Consider the following 5,450-nt stretch of genomic DNA (forward strand, 5'->3'; position numbering starts at 1 on the left):
CAAGAAACATTCTTTAACTTTAAAGATAGACATTACCTCAGAGTAAAGGGTGGGAAAAAATTTTCCAATCAAATGGACCAAAGAAACAAGCTGCTGTAGCTATCTTAATATTTAGTAAAATAAACTTCAAACTAAAATTAATTAAAAAAGATGAAGAAGGACATTTCATATCTGTCAAAGGAAAATACATTAAGATGAAGTCTCAATTCTGAACATTTATGCCCTCCACAAAAGGGCACCCACATTTATAAAAGAAACATTACTGAAGTTTAAATCACACATCAACCCCCCATGCTAATAGTGGGGGACTTCAACACCCAATCTCACCAATGAACAGGTCTGCCTAACAAAAATTTAACAGAAAAGTAAAGGAACCAATAAAAGTTAAGACTCAAATGGGTTTAACAGACATCTGTAGAACATTCCATCCAAAACCAAAAAAAAAAAGTACACCTCAGTACCTCATGGAATCTTCACAAAAACTGATCACCTACTTGGTAATAATGTAAGCTTAAACAAATATCAAAAAATGGAATAACCCCCTTTATTTTATCGAATCACCATTGCTTAAAGTTGAAATTCAACAACAACACTAACTGCAGAAAGTCCACAAACTCATGAAAATTGAACAATGCTCAACTGAATCACTCTTGGGTCAAGAAAGAAATTAAAGACTTCCTAGAACTAAATAAAAATGAATACACAACATACCTAAATTTATGGAGCACTTTGAAAGCACTGCTAAAAGGAAAACACATAGCACTAAGTGCCTTCATAAAGAGCCTGGAGAAATCTCACACTAGTGTCTAACAGCACACCTGGAAGCTCTAGAATAAAAAGATGCAAATTCACCCAGGAGGAGGAGAAGATGATAGGAAATAATCAAAATGAGGGCTGAAGTCAATAAAATATAAACAAAAAAGTAATACAAAGAATCAATGAGATAATGAGAGTTGGTTCTTTGAGAATAACAAGATAGACAAACCTTTATCCAAACTAACCAAAAGGCAGAGAGGTAATATCCAAATTAACAAAATCAGAAAGAAAAAGGGAGATATAACAACAGACACAGAGGAAATCCAGAGAATCATCAGGATACTTCAAGAAACCTGTAAATTGTAAAATTTAAAGAAATGGACAATTTTCTGAATAGGTACCACATACCAAAATTAAATCAAGAACAGATAAGCATTTTAAATAGACCTTTAACCCCCAAGGAAATAGAAGTAGTCAACAAAAGTCTCCCAAACAAAAAATGCCCAGGGTCAAAGGGTTTCATTGCAGAGTTCAATGAGGATTTCAAAGAAAGGCTAATATCAATACTCCTCAAACTGAAACAAAAGGAGCATAATAAAAACAACAGGAACATCACCAAACTCTTTTCATGAGGCAACAGTTACCCTGGGACCCAAAGCACACAAAGACTCAATCAAAAAAGAATTACAGACAATCTCACTCATGAATATTGATGCAAAAATACTAAATAAAATACTGGCAAACCAAATCCAAGAACACACCAGAAAAATCATCCACCATAATAAAGTAGGCTTCATTTCAGAGATGCAGGGATGGTTCAACATATGAAAATCCGTCAATGTAATCCACCATATAAGCAAACTGAAAGAAGAAAACACACATGATCATCTTATTAGATGCAGATAAAGCCTTTGACAAAAGCCAAGATCCCTTCATGATAAAGGTCTTGGAGAGATCATGTATAAAAGGAGCATGCCTAAACAAAATAAATGCAATATACAGCAAGACAGCAGCTGACATCAAACTAAATGGAGAGAAACTGAAAGCAATTTCACTAAAATCAAGATAAAGAAAAGGCTGTCCACTCTCCCCATACCTATTCAATATAGTTCTTGAAGTTCTAGCTAGAGCAGTAAGACAGCAAAAGGAGATAAAGGGGATACAAATTAGATAGGAAGAAGTCAGACTATCACTATTTGAAAATGATATGATAGTTTATATAAGTGACTTGAAAAATTTCACCAAGGAACTCCTATAGCTGATAAACCCCTTCATTAATGCTGCAGGATACAAGGTTCACTAAAAAAAAAAATCAGTATCCCTCCTATATACAAATGGTAAACAGGCTGAGAAAGAAATCAGAGAAGCATCACCCTTCACAATAGCCTCAAACAGCATAAGCTATCTTGGGGTAACTCTAACCAAACAAATGTTTAAAGAAAGAAATTGAAGAAGATATGAGAAAATGGAAAGCTCTTCCATGTTGTTGGATAGGTAGGATTAACATAGTGAAACTGGCAATCTTACCAAAAGCAATCTACAGATTCAATGCAATCCCTATCAAAATCCCAGCACAATTCTTCACAGACCATGAAAGAACAGTACTTAACTTTATAGAAAAACAAACAATCCAGGATAGCCAAAACAATCCTGTGCAATAAAAGAACTTCCAGAGGCATCACCATCCCTGACATCAAGTTCTATTATAAAGATATAGTAATGAAAACAGATTGGTACTTGCATAAAAATAGATAGGTGGACCAATGGAATTGAATTAATGACCCTGATGTCAATCCACACACCTAAGAACACACCTTTGATTTTTGACAAAAAAGCTAAAATTATACAATGGAAAAAAGCATCTTCAACAAATGGTGCTGGCATAACTTGATGTTGACATGTAGAAGAATGCAAATAGATCCATATATGTTCCCATGCACAAAACTGAATCCAACATAAATCCAGTACACTGAACCTCTTAGAAGAGAAAGTGGGAATTAATCTTAAACTCATTGGCACAGAAGACCACTTCCTGAACAGAGCACCAGTAGCACAGACACTAAGATTGACAATTAATAAATGGGAGACCTCCTGAAACTGAGAAAGTTCTACAAGGCAAAGGACACAGTCGCCAAGACAAAACAACAGTCTGACAAATGGGAAAAATTCTTAACCAACCCCACGTCTGATGAAGGACTGATCTCCAAAATATACAAAAAATTCAAGGAACTAGAAATCAAAATACCAAATAATTCAATTAAAAAATTATCTCCTGAATAAACTGGGAACATGGAAACCTTGAGAGAAGCTTAAAGGGGAGGGGAGAGGTAGGGAAGGGAAGCAGAGAAAAATGTAGGGCTCAATAAAAATAATAATAAAAAGGTTTATATTTAAAAAATGGGTACAGATCTAAAAAAAGAATTCTTAACAGAGGAATCTCAAATGGCCAAAAGGCACTTAAAGAATTGCTCAACATCCTTAAGCATCAGGGAAATGTGAATCAAAACAACTCTGAGGTACCATCCTACACCTGCCAGAATGGCTAAGATCAAAAATACTAATAAAGCTTATGCTGGAGAGGATGTGGAGTAAGGGGAACACTCTTCGATTGCTGATAGGAATGTAAACTTGAACAGCCACTTTGGAAATCAGTAGTGTGGTTTCTCAGAAAATTGGGAATCAGTCTACTTCAAGATACAGCAATATCACTCTTGGGCATATACCCAAAGTATGCATATACATACCACAAGGGCATTTGCTCAGCTATGTTCATAGCAACATTATTTGTAATAGCCAGAACCTGGAAACAACCTAGATGCCCCTCAACCGAAGAATGGATAAAGAAAATGTGGTACATTTACACAATGGAGTACTACACAGCAGTAAAAACAATGACATCTTGAAATTTGCAGGAAGATGGATGGAACTAGAAAAAAAACATCGTGAGTGAGGTAACACTGACCTTGAAAGCTAAACATGGCATGCACTCAATCATAAGTGGATATTAGACATAAAGCAAAGGATAACCAACCTAAAGTCTACAACCCCAGAGAAGATAGGAAGCAAGGAGAACCCTAGGAGAGACATACATGGATCCCCCAGAAAGGAAAAATAGACAAGATCTCCTGAGTAAATTGGCAGCATGGGATGAGGGAGGGAGGTAAGGTGGTACGGGAGTAGGGAGGGGAGAAATGGAGCAGGGAGGAGAACATGAGGGTTTGGGGAGGTTGAGTTGGGTGAAGGACAGGGAGGGAGATCAAGGAAGGAGATACTTTGATAGAGGGAGCCATTATGTGGTTAGTGAGAAGCCAGATACTAGGAAAATTTCCAAAATCCACAAGGGTGACTTCAGCTACGGCCTTAGTGGACAGGGTACTTTAACTACTACCCTTCCCTTGTAATCAGATTGAAAAAAACCGTAATTGTCATCATAGAACCTTCATTCAGTAACTGATGGAAGCAGATGCAGAGATCCACACCTAACCACTGAGCCAATTCCTGGAGTCCAGTCTTTTAGAAGGAGGAGCAAAAATATGAGCAAAGGGGCCAAGACCATGATGGGGAAACCCACAGAGACAGCTGACCTAAGCAGGTAGGAGATCACTGACTCTGGACTGACATCTGGGGACCCAGCATGAGATTGACCTCAGCCCCCTGAATGTGGGTGATGGGTGTGTGGCTTAGGCAGTTTGTCAGACCACTAGCAGTAGAACCAGTATTTATCCCTAGTGCATGAAATGGCTCTTTGGAGCCCATTCCCTGTGGAAGGATGCCTTGCTCAGCCTAGATACAGAGGGGAGGGCCTTGGTCCTGTCTCATGTGATGTGACAAGTTTTGTTGACTTCCCATGGTAGGTCTCACCCTCTCTGAGGTATAGAAGGGAGATGGGGTGGGGAGAAGGCAAGAAAAAAAAAAAAGAAAAAAGGAGGATGGGAGGGAGAGCGATCTGAGATTGGCATGTAAAATAAGATTGTTTATAAAATAATACTAAAAAAGTGGAAAGGAAAGAAAAAACCCAAACAGTTGTATGTTTTAGATTATGCTATTGCAAGAAACTCCTGAATGAAACCCCCCTTTTCCTGCTGGGTGGATCAGCTTGGTCATGTAAGTGAGAACAAGACTGGTCAAGAATGAATCTGGTACTGCTCTGGACAGCTTTAAGGAAAAGAACTTGTTATGGTTGGGGTATCTTACATGTCCCTTGAAGGCCATGTGTTGGGAAGTGCTGGAACATTTTGCGTGGGGCCTAGGGAAGGAAGCTGGGTCAATGGGGGAGTATCCTTGAGAGGGGAGCTGACTGCTTCTCTCTGTCTTTGTTTCTCAGGCACCATAAGATGAACGAATTTGTTCCATGGCTTACTTTCCACCATGATGCTCTGCTTCTTCATAGAATCCAAAGAAACAGAGCCAAACGAGCAAAGTCTCTCATCCTTATAAATTCTTAATCTTAGGCACTTTTGTCACAGCGGCAGAATGCTAATACGCAAACTTGGCATTGTTTGAGCCACTCTACCCTTTAAATACTAACACAGCTTAGACTTTAGACTAGCAGTTCGTCACCTCAGTGAAGGGTGCTCCCTGACGGAGTGCCTCAGAAGGAAGCTCCGCAGACTGCATGCTGCCCCCTTCATTAGTGCCTTACCTTTTGCTAAGCACACACTCCCAGTCTCACATCTACTCAGGAAGACTGCTTT

Source organism: Arvicola amphibius, chromosome 2 (genome assembly GCF_903992535.2).
Source record: "Arvicola amphibius chromosome 2, mArvAmp1.2, whole genome shotgun sequence".
In the NCBI taxonomy this organism is placed as follows: Eukaryota; Metazoa; Chordata; class Mammalia; order Rodentia; family Cricetidae; genus Arvicola; species Arvicola amphibius.